Source organism: Rhinoderma darwinii, chromosome 3 (assembly GCF_050947455.1).
Source record: "Rhinoderma darwinii isolate aRhiDar2 chromosome 3, aRhiDar2.hap1, whole genome shotgun sequence".
Classification (NCBI taxonomy): Eukaryota; Metazoa; Chordata; class Amphibia; order Anura; family Rhinodermatidae; genus Rhinoderma; species Rhinoderma darwinii.
The window spans coordinates 413,699,196-413,712,265 of record NC_134689.1 but is presented as its reverse complement, the minus strand read 5'-3'; the positions used below and the strand labels follow the sequence as shown (position 1 = coordinate 413,712,265).

Genomic DNA, 13,070 nt, shown 5'->3' with positions numbered 1-13,070 from the left:
CTAACTAGTCTAATTGGTGCTTTGCTGCTGATAACTACAGGGTGATTTGTAGTAAAAAAAATGTTTATTATTTGCAAAATTATGAGCATTTTCTAAATATGTAATTTAGCCTTTATTAGACATCTGGGAGGTAACAGCAGCAATTCTCCTGAGGTGGAGCTGACTCTCAGCATCTGATGCTGTCCTATCAGCATGAAGTTGCTTCACACACATTGTGAAACTCAAGCTACAGGGAAGGAGGATCAATTCAAACAGCCATATCTCGGGCTGTGGGCCACCTAAAAAAGCAGATTTGGTGGCATTTGAAAGACTGGATTCTACTCTTTCATATGACACCAAAATCACAGTTCTAGCTGTGACAGAACCGAAGATATCACCTGTTGAAAACACAGTCGGGAATGGACGCAGTGTACTATATGATCACACTGTGTTGCTGGACAGGGAAGGGGGAGAAGTTGTATGCTGATTGGACAGCGTCATACAGAAAACATTAGCTGCCCAGAGTAAAAAGGAGTCATCTCCTATTTGGCTATTAGAGCTACATTAGTATATATAAATAAATGCTCATAACTTTGCAAATAAACGTTTTTTTAAAAAAAACAAAACAAATCACACTGTAGTTATCAGCATCATAGCGCCTATTAGGCTAGTTAGGAAATTGGGAATTGATAAACTGGTGACAGAGTCCATTTAAGGGACTATATACAGGAGTATGTGACAGAAAATAGTATTATAATTGACAGCAAGCAGAGATTTACTAAGGACAGAAGTTGTCCAACCAACCTGATTTGTTTTTATCAAGAGGAAAATAAAAGTCTGGACAAATGGGATGCTGTAGTTATAGTGATTTATACTCTAAATATTGCTCGCTTTTCAGAGTTGTAAGCCAGGGGCACAGCTGGAACCACTATTATTAATGTAATTAATCAGTGATAAAGAGGATGGAATTAAAATAACTCTTTCTATAGGTGACAAACTTTAATATGTTTCTGGAAGTTCTCTTCTTAAAAGAGAACGTTGTGAACAGGACTTGAACCTGTGCAGGGGGACCCCATTGGATTTCAAATCCAACGCCTTAACCACTCGGCCATCACAACTTACGTACCCTGACTGTTAAGACTTCTGGCAACTACACCTAAGGGGCTAGCCTAAAATATGAGATCAGTCTTTTGCTCTGAACTGAGCTGTGTGGTAGGACACCGTGAGAAGAAAAGTGCTTTGGTGCTGTGGCTTAGTTGGTTAAAGCGCCTGTCTAGTAAACAGGAGATCCTGAGTTCAAATCTCAGCAGTGCCTTGCTATTTGTTGCTTTAGTTTATTCACTTGTTTATTATTTAAGTTTACATAACTAAAGTATATGATGAATCAAATTCTTTATAGGCAATTAAAAATCTATCGGGTTTTTCATTGGTGACAGAGACCCCATGAATGTCATTGAGTTTTCTATAAGTAGTAAGTTCAATACAAAGTAATTATAGACCAGTAAGCTTAACATCCATTGTGGGAAAAACTTTTGAAGAGCTCTTAAAGGGACTCTGTTACCAGTTTATCAGGTCCCTAACTCCTAACTAGTCTAATTGGTGCTTTGCTGCTGATAACTACAGGGTGATTTGTAGTAAAAAAAATTTTTATTATTTGCAAAATTATGAGCATTTTCTAAATATGTAATTTAGCCTTTATTAGACATCTGGGAGGTAACAGCAGCAATTCTCCTGAGGTGGAGCTGACTCTCAGCATCTGATGCTGTCCTATCAGCATGAAGTTGCTTCACACACATTGTGAAACTCAAGCTACAGGGAAGGAGGATCAATTCAAACAGCCATATCTCGGGCTGTGGGCCACCTAAAAAAACAGATTTGGTGGCATTTGAAAGACTGGATTCTACTCTTTCATATGACACCAAAATCACAGTTCTAGCTGTGACAGAACCGAAGATATCACCTGTTGAAAACACAGTCGGGAATGGACGCAGTGTACTATATGATCACACTGTGTTGCTGGACAGGGAAGGGGGAGAAGTTGTATGCTGATTGGACAGCGTCATACAGAAAACATTAGCTGCCCAGAGTAAAAAGGAGTCATCTCCTATTTGGCTATTAGAGCTACATTAGTATATATAAATAAATGCTCATAACTTTGCAAATAAACTTTTTTTAAAAAAAACAAAACAAATCACACTGTAGTTATCAGCATCATAGCGCCTATTAGGCTAGTTAGGAAATTGGGAATTGATAAACTGGTGACAGAGTCCATTTAAGGGACTATATACAGGAGTATGTGACAGAAAATAGTATTATAATTGACAGCAAGCAGAGATTTACTAAGGACAGAAGTTGTCCAACCAACCTGATTTGTTTTTATCAAGAGGAAAATAAAAGTCTGGACAAATGGGATGCTGTAGTTATAGTGATTTATACTCTAAATATTGCTCGCTTTTCAGAGTTGTAAGCCAGGGGCACAGCTGGAACCACTATTATTAATGTAATTAATCAGTGATAAAGAGGATGGAATTAAAATAACTCTTTCTATAGGTGACAAACTTTAATATGTTTCTGGAAGTTCTCTTCTTAAAAGAGAACGTTGTGAACAGGACTTGAACCTGTGCAGGGGGACCCCATTGGATTTCAAATCCAACGCCTTAACCACTCGGCCATCACAACTTACGTACCCTGACTGTTAAGACTTCTGGCAACTACACCTAAGGGGCTAGCCTAAAATATGAGATCAGTCTTTTGCTCTGAACTGAGCTGTGTGGTAGGACACCGTGAGAAGAAAAGTGCTTTGGTGCTGTGGCTTAGTTGGTTAAAGCGCCTGTCTAGTAAACAGGAGATCCTGAGTTCAAATCTCAGCAGTGCCTTGCTATTTGTTGCTTTAGTTTATTCACTTGTTTATTATTTAAGTTTACATAACTAAAGTATATGATGAATCAAATTCTTTATAGGCAATTAAAAATCTATCGGGTTTTTCATTGGTGACAGAGACCCCATGAATGTCATTGAGTTTTCTATAAGTAGTAAGTTCAATACAAAGTAATTATAGACCAGTAAGCTTAACATCCATTGTGGGAAAAACTTTTGAAGAGCTCTTAAAGGGACTCTGTTACCAGTTTATCAGGTCCCTAACTCCTAACTAGTCTAATTGGTGCTTTGCTGCTGATAACTACAGGGTGATTTGTAGTAAAAAAAATGTTTATTATTTGCAAAATTATGAGCATTTTCTAAATATGTAATTTAGCCTTTATTAGACATCTGGGAGGTAACAGCAGCAATTCTCCTGAGGTGGAGCTGACTCTCAGCATCTGATGCTGTCCTATCAGCATGAAGTTGCTTCACACACATTGTGAAACTCAAGCTACAGGGAAGGAGGATCAATTCAAACAGCCATATCTCGGGCTGTGGGCCACCTAAAAAAGCAGATTTGGTGGCATTTGAAAGACTGGATTCTACTCTTTCATATGACACCAAAGTCACAGTTCTAGCTGTGACAGAACCGAAGATATCACCTGTTGAAAACACAGTCGGGAATGGACGCAGTGTACTATATGATCACACTGTGTTGCTGGACAGGGAAGGGGGAGAAGTTGTATGCTGATTGGACAGCGTCATACAGAAAACATTAGCTGCCCAGAGTAAAAAGGAGTCATCTCCTATTTGGCTATTAGAGCTACATTAGTATATATAAATAAATGCTCATAACTTTGCAAATAAACGTTTTTTAAAAAAAAACAAAACAAATCACACTGTAGTTATCAGCATCATAGCGCCTATTAGGCTAGTTAGGAAATTGGGAATTGATAAACTGGTGACAGAGTCCATTTAAGGGACTATATACAGGAGTATGTGACAGAAAATAGTATTATAATTGACAGCAAGCAGAGATTTACTAAGGACAGAAGTTGTCCAACCAACCTGATTTGTTTTTATCAAGAGGAAAATAAAAGTCTGGACAAATGGGATGCTGTAGTTATAGTGATTTATACTCTAAATATTGCTCGCTTTTCAGAGTTGTAAGCCAGGGGCACAGCTGGAACCACTATTATTAATGTAATTAATCAGTGATAAAGAGGATGGAATTAAAATAACTCTTTCTATAGGTGACAAACTTTAATATGTTTCTGGAAGTTCTCTTCTTAAAATAGAACGTTGTGAACAGGACTTGAACCTGTGCAGGGAGACCCCATTGGATTTCAAATCCAACGCCTTAACCACTCGGCCATCACAACTTATGTACCCTGACTGTTAAGACTTCTGGCAACTACACCTAAGGGGCTAGCCTAAAATATGAGATCAGTCTTTTGCTCTGAACTGAGCTGTGTGGTAGGACACCGTGAGAAGAAAAGTGCTTTGGTGCTGTGGCTTAGTTGGTTAAAGCGCCTGTCTAGTAAACAGGAGATCCTGAGTTCAAATCTCAGCAGTGCCTTGCTATTTGTTGCTTTAGTTTATTCACTTGTTTATTATTTAAGTTTACATAACTAAAGTATATGATGAATCAAATTCTTTATAGGCAATTAAAAATCTATCGGATTTTTCATTGGTGACAGAGACCCCATGAATGTCATTGAGTTTTCTATAAGTAGTAAGTTCAATACAAAGTAATTATAGACCAGTAAGTTTAACATCCATTGTGGGAAAAACTTTTGAAGAGCTCTTAAAGGGACTCTGTTACCAGTTTATCAGGTCCCTAACTCCTAACTAGTCTAATTGGTGCTTTGCTGCTGATAACTACAGGGTGATTTGTAGTAAAAAAAATGTTTATTATTTGCAAAATTATGAGCATTTTCTAAATATGTAATTTAGCCTTTATTAGACATCTGGGAGGTAACAGCAGCAATTCTCCTGAGGTGGAGCTGACTCTCAGCATCTGATGCTGTCCTATCAGCATGAAGCTGCTTCACACACATTGTGAAACTCAAGCTACAGGGAAGGAGGATCTTTTCAAACAGCCATATCTCGGGCTGTGGGCCACCTAAAAAAGCAGATTTGGTGGCATTTGAAAGACTGGATTCTACTCTTTCATATGACACCAAAGTCACAGTTCTAGCTGTGACAGAACCGAAGATATCACCTGTTGAAAACACAGTCGGGAATGGACGCAGTGTACTATATGATCACACTGTGTTGCTGGACAGGGAAGGGGGAGAAGTTGTATGCTGATTGGACAGCGTCATACAGAAAACATTAGCTGCCCAGAGTAAAAAGGAGTCATCTCCTATTTGGCTATTAGAGCTACATTAGTATATATAAATAAATGCTCATAACTTTGCAAATAAACGTTTTTTAAAAAAAAACAAAACAAATCACACTGTAGTTATCAGCATCATAGCGCCTATTAGGCTAGTTAGGAAATTGGGAATTGATAAACTGGTGACAGAGTCCATTTAAGGGACTATATACAGGAGTATGTGACAGAAAATAGTATTATAATTGACAGCAAGCAGAGATTTACTAAGGACAGAAGTTGTCCAACCAACCTGATTTGTTTTTATCAAGAGGAAAATAAAAGTCTGGACAAATGGGATGCTGTAGTTATAGTGATTTATACTCTAAATATTGCTCGCTTTTCAGAGTTGTAAGCCAGGGGCACAGCTGGAACCACTATTATTAATGTAATTAATCAGTGATAAAGAGGATGGAATTAAAATAACTCTTTCTATAGGTGACAAACTTTAATATGTTTCTGGAAGTTCTCTTCTTAAAATAGAACGTTGTGAACAGGACTTGAACCTGTGCAGGGAGACCCCATTGGATTTCAAATCCAACGCCTTAACCACTCGGCCATCACAACTTATGTACCCTGACTGTTAAGACTTCTGGCAACTACACCTAAGGGGCTAGCCTAAAATATGAGATCAGTCTTTTGCTCTGAACTGAGCTGTGTGGTAGGACACCGTGAGAAGAAAAGTGCTTTGGTGCTGTGGCTTAGTTGGTTAAAGCGCCTGTCTAGTAAACAGGAGATCCTGAGTTCAAATCTCAGCAGTGCCTTGCTATTTGTTGCTTTAGTTTATTCACTTGTTTATTATTTAAGTTTACATAACTAAAGTATATGATGAATCAAATTCTTTATAGGCAATTAAAAATCTATCGGATTTTTCATTGGTGACAGAGACCCCATGAATGTCATTGAGTTTTCTATAAGTAGTAAGTTCAATACAAAGTAATTATAGACCAGTAAGTTTAACATCCATTGTGGGAAAAACTTTTGAAGAGCTCTTAAAGGGACTCTGTTACCAGTTTATCAGGTCCCTAACTCCTAACTAGTCTAATTGGTGCTTTGCTGCTGATAACTACAGGGTGATTTGTAGTAAAAAAAATGTTTATTATTTGCAAAATTATGAGCATTTTCTAAATATGTAATTTAGCCTTTATTAGACATCTGGGAGGTAACAGCAGCAATTCTCCTGAGGTGGAGCTGACTCTCAGCATCTGATGCTGTCCTATCAGCATGAAGCTGCTTCACACACATTGTGAAACTCAAGCTACAGGGAAGGAGGATCAATTCAAACAGCCATATCTCGGGCTGTGGGCCACCTAAAAAAGCAGATTTGGTGGCATTTGAAAGACTGGATTCTACTCTTTCATATGACACCAAAGTCACAGTTCTAGCTGTGACAGAACCGAAGATATCACCTGTTGAAAACACAGTCGGGAATGGACGCAGTGTACTATATGATCACACTGTGTTGCTGGACAGGGAAGGGGGAGAAGTTGTATGCTGATTGGACAGCGTCATACAGAAAACATTAGCTGCCCAGAGTAAAAAGGAGTCATCTCCTATTTGGCTATTAGAGCTACATTAGTATATATAAATAAATGCTCATAACTTTGCAAATAAACGTTTTTTAAAAAAAACCAAAACAAATCACACTGTAGTTATCAGCATCATAGCGCCTATTAGGCTAGTTAGGAAATTGGGAATTGATAAACTGGTGACAGAGTCCATTTAAGGGACTATATACAGGAGTATGTGACAGAAAATAGTATTATAATTGACAGCAAGCAGAGATTTACTAAGGACAGAAGTTGTCCAACCAACCTGATTTGTTTTTATCAAGAGGAAAATAAAAGTCTGGACAAATGGGATGCTGTAGTTATAGTGATTTATACTCTAAATATTGCTCGCTTTTCAGAGTTGTAAGCCAGGGGCACAGCTGGAACCACTATTATTAATGTAATTAATCAGTGATAAAGAGGATGGAATTAAAATAACTCTTTCTATAGGTGACAAACTTTAATATGTTTCTGGAAGTTCTCTTCTTAAAAGAGAACGTTGTGAACAGGACTTGAATCTGTGCAGGGGGACCCCATTGGATTTCAAATCCAACGCCTTAACCACTCGGCCATCACAACTTACGTACCCTGACTGTTAAGACTTCTGGCAACTACACCTAAGGGGCTAGCCTAAAATATGAGATCAGTCTTTTGCTCTGAACTGAGCTGTGTGGTAGGACACCGTGAGAAGAAAAGTGTTTTGGTGCTGTGGCTTAGTTGGTTAAAGCGCCTGTCTAGTAAACAGGAGATCCTGAGTTCAAATCTCAGCAGTGCCTTGCTATTTGTTGCTTTAGTTTATTCACTTGTTTATTATTTAAGTTTACATAACTAAAGTATATGATGAATCAAATTCTTTATAGGCAATTAAAAATCTATCGGATTTTTCATTGGTGACAGAGACCCCATGAATGTCATTGAGTTTTCTATAAGTAGTAAGTTCAATACAAAGTAATTATAGACCAGTAAGTTTAACATCCATTGTGGGAAAAACTTTTGAAGAGCTCTTAAAGGGACTCTGTTACCAGTTTATCAGGTCCCTAACTCCTAACTAGTCTAATTGGTGCTTTGCTGCTGATAACTACAGGGTGATTTGTAGTAAAAAAAATGTTTATTATTTGCAAAATTATGAGCATTTTCTAAATATGTAATTTAGCCTTTATTAGACATCTGGGAGGTAACAGCAGCAATTCTCCTGAGGTGGAGCTGACTCTCAGCATCTGATGCTGTCCTATCAGCATGAAGTTGCTTCACACACATTGTGAAACTCAAGCTACAGGGAAGGAGGATCAATTCAAACAGCCATATCTCGGGCTGTGGGCCACCTAAAAAAGCAGATTTGGTGGCATTTGAAAGACTGGATTCTACTCTTTCATATGACACCAAAGTCACAGTTCTAGCTGTGACAGAACCGAAGATATCACCTGTTGAAAACACAGTCGGGAATGGACGCAGTGTACTATATGATCACACTGTGTTGCTGGACAGGGAAGGGGGAGAAGTTGTATGCTGATTGGACAGCGTCATACAGAAAACATTAGCTGCCCAGAGTAAAAAGGAGTCATCTTCTATTTGGCTATTAGAGCTACATTAGTATATATAAATAAATGCTCATAACTTTGCAAATAAACATTTTTTTAAAAAAAACAAAACAAATCACACTGTAGTTATCAGCATCATAGCGCCTATTAGGCTAGTTAGGAAATTGGGAATTGATAAACTGGTGACAGAGTCCATTTAAGGGACTATATACAGGAGTATGTGACAGAAAATAGTATCATAATTGACAGCAAGCAGAGATTTACTAAGGACAGAAGTTGTCCAACCAACCTGATTTGCTTTTATCAAGAGGAAAATAAAAGTCTGGACAAATGGGATGCTGTAGTTATAGTGATTTATACTCTAAATATTGCTCGCTTTTCAGAGTTGTAAGCCAGGGGCACAGCTGGAACCACTATTATTAATGTAATTAATCAGTGATAAAGAGGATGGAATTAAAATAACTCTTTCTATAGGTGACAAACTTTAATATGTTTCTGGAAGTTCTCTTCTTAAAAGAGAACGTTGTGAACAGGACTTGAACCTGTGCAGGGGGACCCCATTGGATTTCAAATCCAACGCCTTAACCACTCGGCCATCACAACTTACGTACCCTGACTGTTAAGACTTCTGGCAACTACACCTAAGGGGCTAGCCTAAAATATGAGATCAGTCTTTTGCTCTGAACTGAGCTGTGTGGTAGGACACCATGAGAAGAAAAGTGCTTTGGTGCTGTGGCTTAGTTGGTTAAAGCGCCTGTCTAGTAAACAGGAGATCCTGAGTTCAAATCTCAGCAGTGCCTTGCTATTTGTTGCTTTAGTTTATTCACTTGTTTATTATTTAAGTTTACATAACTAAAGTATATGATGAATCAAATTCTTTATAGGCAATTAAAAATCTATCGGATTTTTCATTGGTGACAGAGACCCCATGAATGTCATTGAGTTTTCTATAAGTAGTAAGTTCAATACAAAGTAATTATAGACCAGTAAGTTTAACATCCATTGTGGGAAAAACTTTTGAAGAGCTCTTAAAGGGACTCTGTTACCAGTTTATCAGGTCCCTAACTCCTAACTAGTCTAATTGGTGCTTTGCTGCTGATAACTACAGGGTGATTTGTAGTAAAAAAAATGTTTATTATTTGCAAAATTATGAGCATTTTCTAAATATGTAATTTAGCCTTTATTAGACATCTGGGAGGTAACAGCAGCAATTCTCCTGAGGTGGAGCTGACTCTCAGCATCTGATGCTGTCCTATCAGCATGAAGTTGCTTCACACACATTGTGAAACTCAAGCTACAGGGAAGGAGGATCAATTCAAACAGCCATATCTCGGGCTGTGGGCCACCTAAAAAAGCAGATTTGGTGGCATTTGAAAGACTGGATTCTACTCTTTCATATGACACCAAAGTCACAGTTCTAGCTGTGACAGAACCGAAGATATCACCTGTTGAAAACACAGTCGGGAATGGACGCAGTGTACTATATGATCACACTGTGTTGCTGGACAGGGAAGGGGGAGAAGTTGTATGCTGATTGGACAGCATCATACAGAAAACATTAGCTGCCCAGAGTAAAAAGAAGTCATCTTCTATTTGGCTATTAGAGCTACATTAGTATATATAAATAAATGCTCATAACTTTGCAAATAAACATTTTTTTAAAAAAAACAAAACAAATCACACTGTAGTTATCAGCATCATAGCGCCTATTAGGCTAGTTAGGAAATTGGGAATTGATAAACTGGTGACAGAGTCCATTTAAGGGACTATATACAGGAGTATGTGACAGAAAATAGTATCATAATTGACAGCAAGCAGAGATTTACTAAGGACAGAAGTTGTCCAACCAACCTGATTTGCTTTTATCAAGAGGAAAATAAAAGTCTGGACAAATGGGATGCTGTAGTTATAGTGATTTATACTCTAAATATTGCTCGCTTTTCAGAGTTGTAAGCCAGGGGCACAGCTGGAACCACTATTATTAATGTAATTAATCAGTGATAAAGAGGATGGAATTAAAATAACTCTTTCTATAGGTGACAAACTTTAATATGTTTCTGGAAGTTCTCTTCTTAAAAGAGAACGTTGTGAACAGGACTTGAACCTGTGCAGGGGGACCCCATTGGATTTCAAATCCAACGCCTTAACCACTCGGCCATCACAACTTACGTACCCTGACTGTTAAGACTTCTGGCAACTACACCTAAGGGGCTAGCCTAAAATATGAGATCAGTCTTTTGCTCTGAACTGAGCTGTGTGGTAGGACACCATGAGAAGAAAAGTGCTTTGGTGCTGTGGCTTAGTTGGTTAAAGCGCCTGTCTAGTAAACAGGAGATCCTGAGTTCAAATCTCAGCAGTGCCTTGCTATTTGTTGCTTTAGTTTATTCACTTGTTTATTATTTAAGTTTACATAACTAAAGTATATGATGAATCAAATTCTTTATAGGCAATTAAAAATCTATCGGATTTTTCATTGGTGACAGAGACCCCATGAATGTCATTGAGTTTTCTATAAGTAGTAAGTTCAATACAAAGTAATTATAGACCAGTAAGTTTAACATCCATTGTGGGAAAAACTTTTGAAGAGCTCTTAAAGGGACTCTGTTACCAGTTTATCAGGTCCCTAACTCCTAACTAGTCTAATTGGTGCTTTGCTGCTGATAACTACAGGGTGATTTGTAGTAAAAAAAATGTTTATTATTTGCAAAATTATGAGCATTTTCTAAATATGTAATTTAGCCTTTATTAGACATCTGGGAGGTAACAGCAGCAATTCTCCTGAGGTGGAGCTGACTCTCAGCATCTGATGCTGTCCTATCAGCATGAAGTTGCTTCACACACATTGTGAAACTCAAGCTACAGGGAAGGAGGATCAATTCAAACAGCCATATCTCGGGCTGTGGGCCACCTAAAAAAGCAGATTTGGTGGCATTTGAAAGACTGGATTCTACTCTTTCATATGACACCAAAGTCACAGTTCTAGCTGTGACAGAACCGAAGATATCACCTGTTGAAAACACAGTCGGGAATGGACGCAGTGTACTATATGATCACACTGTGTTGCTGGACAGGGAAGGGGGAGAAGTTGTATGCTGATTGGACAGCATCATACAGAAAACATTAGCTGCCCAGAGTAAAAAGAAGTCATCTCCTATTTGGCTATTAGAGCTACATTAGTATATATAAATAAATGCTCATAACTTTGCAAATAAACGTTTTTTTAAAAAAAACAAAACAAATCACACTGTAGTTATCAGCATCATAGCGCCTATTAGGCTAGTTAGGAAATTGGGAATTGATAAACTGGTGACAGAGTCCATTTAAGGGACTATATACAGGAGTATGTGACAGAAAATAGTATCATAATTGACAGCAAGCAGAAATTTACTAAGGACAGAAGTTGTCCAACCAACCTGATTTGCTTTTATCAAGAGGAAAATAAAAGTCTGGACAAATGGGATGCTGTAGTTATAGTGATTTATACTCTAAATATTGCTCGCTTTTCAGAGTTGTAAGCCAGGGGCACAGCTGGAACCACTATTATTAATGTAATTAATCAGTGATAAAGAGGATGGAATTAAAATAACTCTTTCTATAGGTGACAAACTTTAATATGTTTCTGGAAGTTCTCTTCTTAAAAGAGAACGTTGTGAACAGGACTTGAACCTGTGCAGGGGGACCCCATTGGATTTCAAATCCAACGCCTTAACCACTCGGCCATCACAACTTACGTACCCTGACTGTTAAGACTTCTGGCAACTACACCTAAGGGGCTAGCCTAAAATATGAGATCAGTCTTTTGCTCTGAACTGAGCTGTGTGGTAGGACACCATGAGAAGAAAAGTGCTTTGGTGCTGTGGCTTAGTTGGTTAAAGCGCCTGTCTAGTAAACAGGAGATCCTGAGTTCAAATCTCAGCAGTGCCTTGCTATTTGTTGCTTTAGTTTATTCACTTGTTTATTATTTAAGTTTACATAACTAAAGTATATGATGAATCAAATTCTTTATAGGCAATTAAAAATCTATCGGATTTTTCATTGGTGACAGAGACCCCATGAATGTCATTGAGTTTTCTATAAGTAGTAAGTTCAATACAAAGTAATTATAGACCAGTAAGTTTAACATCCATTGTGGGAAAAACTTTTGAAGAGCTCTTAAAGGGACTCTGTTACCAGTTTATCAGGTCCCTAACTCCTAACTAGTCTAATTGGTGCTTTGCTGCTGATAACTACAGGGTGATTTGTAGTAAAAAAAATGTTTATTATTTGCAAAATTATGAGCATTTTCTAAATATGTAATTTAGCCTTTATTAGACATCTGGGAGGTAACAGCAGCAATTCTCCTGAGGTGGAGCTGACTCTCAGCATCTGATGCTGTCCTATCAGCATGAAGTTGCTTCACACACATTGTGAAACTCAAGCTACAGGGAAGGAGGATCAATTCAAACAGCCATATCTCGGGCTGTGGGCCACCTAAAAAAGCAGATTTGGTGGCATTTGAAAGACTGGATTCTACTCTTTCATATGACACCAAAGTCACAGTTCTAGCTGTGACAGAACCGAAGATATCACCTGTTGAAAACACAGTCGGGAATGGACGCAGTGTACTATATGATCACACTGTGTTGCTGGACAGGGAAGGGGGAGAAGTTGTATGCTGATTGGACAGCATCATACAGAAAACATTAGCTGCCCAGAGTAAAAAGAAGTCATCTTCTATTTGGCTATTAGAGCTACATTAGTATATATAAATAAATGCTCATAACTTTG

General features: G+C 38.0%; 15 non-coding genes across 15 annotated transcripts; 8 read left to right on the top strand and 7 right to left on the bottom strand.

The window, feature by feature from the left end:
- Positions 1 to 1,015: 1,015 nt before the first annotated feature.
- TRNAS-UGA (transfer RNA serine (anticodon UGA)) lies at positions 1,016 to 1,097 on the bottom strand. Its single transcript has one exon. It is a non-coding gene; the product is annotated as a tRNA-Ser (tRNA).
- Positions 1,098 to 1,220: 123 nt separating this feature from the next.
- On the top strand, positions 1,221 to 1,294 carry TRNAT-AGU (transfer RNA threonine (anticodon AGU)). The gene has a single exon. It is a non-coding gene; the product is annotated as a tRNA-Thr (tRNA).
- Positions 1,295 to 2,576: 1,282 nt separating this feature from the next.
- Positions 2,577 to 2,658, bottom strand: TRNAS-UGA (transfer RNA serine (anticodon UGA)). The gene has a single exon. It is a non-coding gene; the product is annotated as a tRNA-Ser (tRNA).
- A 123-nt stretch (positions 2,659 to 2,781) lies between these two features.
- Positions 2,782 to 2,855, top strand: TRNAT-AGU (transfer RNA threonine (anticodon AGU)). Its single transcript has one exon. It is a non-coding gene; the product is annotated as a tRNA-Thr (tRNA).
- Positions 2,856 to 4,138: 1,283 nt separating this feature from the next.
- TRNAS-UGA (transfer RNA serine (anticodon UGA)) lies at positions 4,139 to 4,220 on the bottom strand. Its single transcript has one exon. It is a non-coding gene; the product is annotated as a tRNA-Ser (tRNA).
- Positions 4,221 to 4,343: 123 nt separating this feature from the next.
- TRNAT-AGU (transfer RNA threonine (anticodon AGU)) lies at positions 4,344 to 4,417 on the top strand. Its single transcript has one exon. It is a non-coding gene; the product is annotated as a tRNA-Thr (tRNA).
- Positions 4,418 to 5,700: 1,283 nt separating this feature from the next.
- Positions 5,701 to 5,782, bottom strand: TRNAS-UGA (transfer RNA serine (anticodon UGA)). The gene has a single exon. It is a non-coding gene; the product is annotated as a tRNA-Ser (tRNA).
- Positions 5,783 to 5,905: 123 nt separating this feature from the next.
- Positions 5,906 to 5,979, top strand: TRNAT-AGU (transfer RNA threonine (anticodon AGU)). Its single transcript has one exon. It is a non-coding gene; the product is annotated as a tRNA-Thr (tRNA).
- Positions 5,980 to 7,467: 1,488 nt separating this feature from the next.
- TRNAT-AGU (transfer RNA threonine (anticodon AGU)) lies at positions 7,468 to 7,541 on the top strand. Its single transcript has one exon. It is a non-coding gene; the product is annotated as a tRNA-Thr (tRNA).
- Positions 7,542 to 8,824: 1,283 nt separating this feature from the next.
- Positions 8,825 to 8,906, bottom strand: TRNAS-UGA (transfer RNA serine (anticodon UGA)). The gene has a single exon. It is a non-coding gene; the product is annotated as a tRNA-Ser (tRNA).
- A 123-nt stretch (positions 8,907 to 9,029) lies between these two features.
- On the top strand, positions 9,030 to 9,103 carry TRNAT-AGU (transfer RNA threonine (anticodon AGU)). The gene has a single exon. It is a non-coding gene; the product is annotated as a tRNA-Thr (tRNA).
- Positions 9,104 to 10,386: 1,283 nt separating this feature from the next.
- On the bottom strand, positions 10,387 to 10,468 carry TRNAS-UGA (transfer RNA serine (anticodon UGA)). Its single transcript has one exon. It is a non-coding gene; the product is annotated as a tRNA-Ser (tRNA).
- Positions 10,469 to 10,591: 123 nt separating this feature from the next.
- Positions 10,592 to 10,665, top strand: TRNAT-AGU (transfer RNA threonine (anticodon AGU)). The gene has a single exon. It is a non-coding gene; the product is annotated as a tRNA-Thr (tRNA).
- Positions 10,666 to 11,948: 1,283 nt separating this feature from the next.
- On the bottom strand, positions 11,949 to 12,030 carry TRNAS-UGA (transfer RNA serine (anticodon UGA)). The gene has a single exon. It is a non-coding gene; the product is annotated as a tRNA-Ser (tRNA).
- A 123-nt stretch (positions 12,031 to 12,153) lies between these two features.
- Positions 12,154 to 12,227, top strand: TRNAT-AGU (transfer RNA threonine (anticodon AGU)). Its single transcript has one exon. It is a non-coding gene; the product is annotated as a tRNA-Thr (tRNA).
- The last annotated feature ends 843 nt before the right edge of the window (positions 12,228 to 13,070 follow it).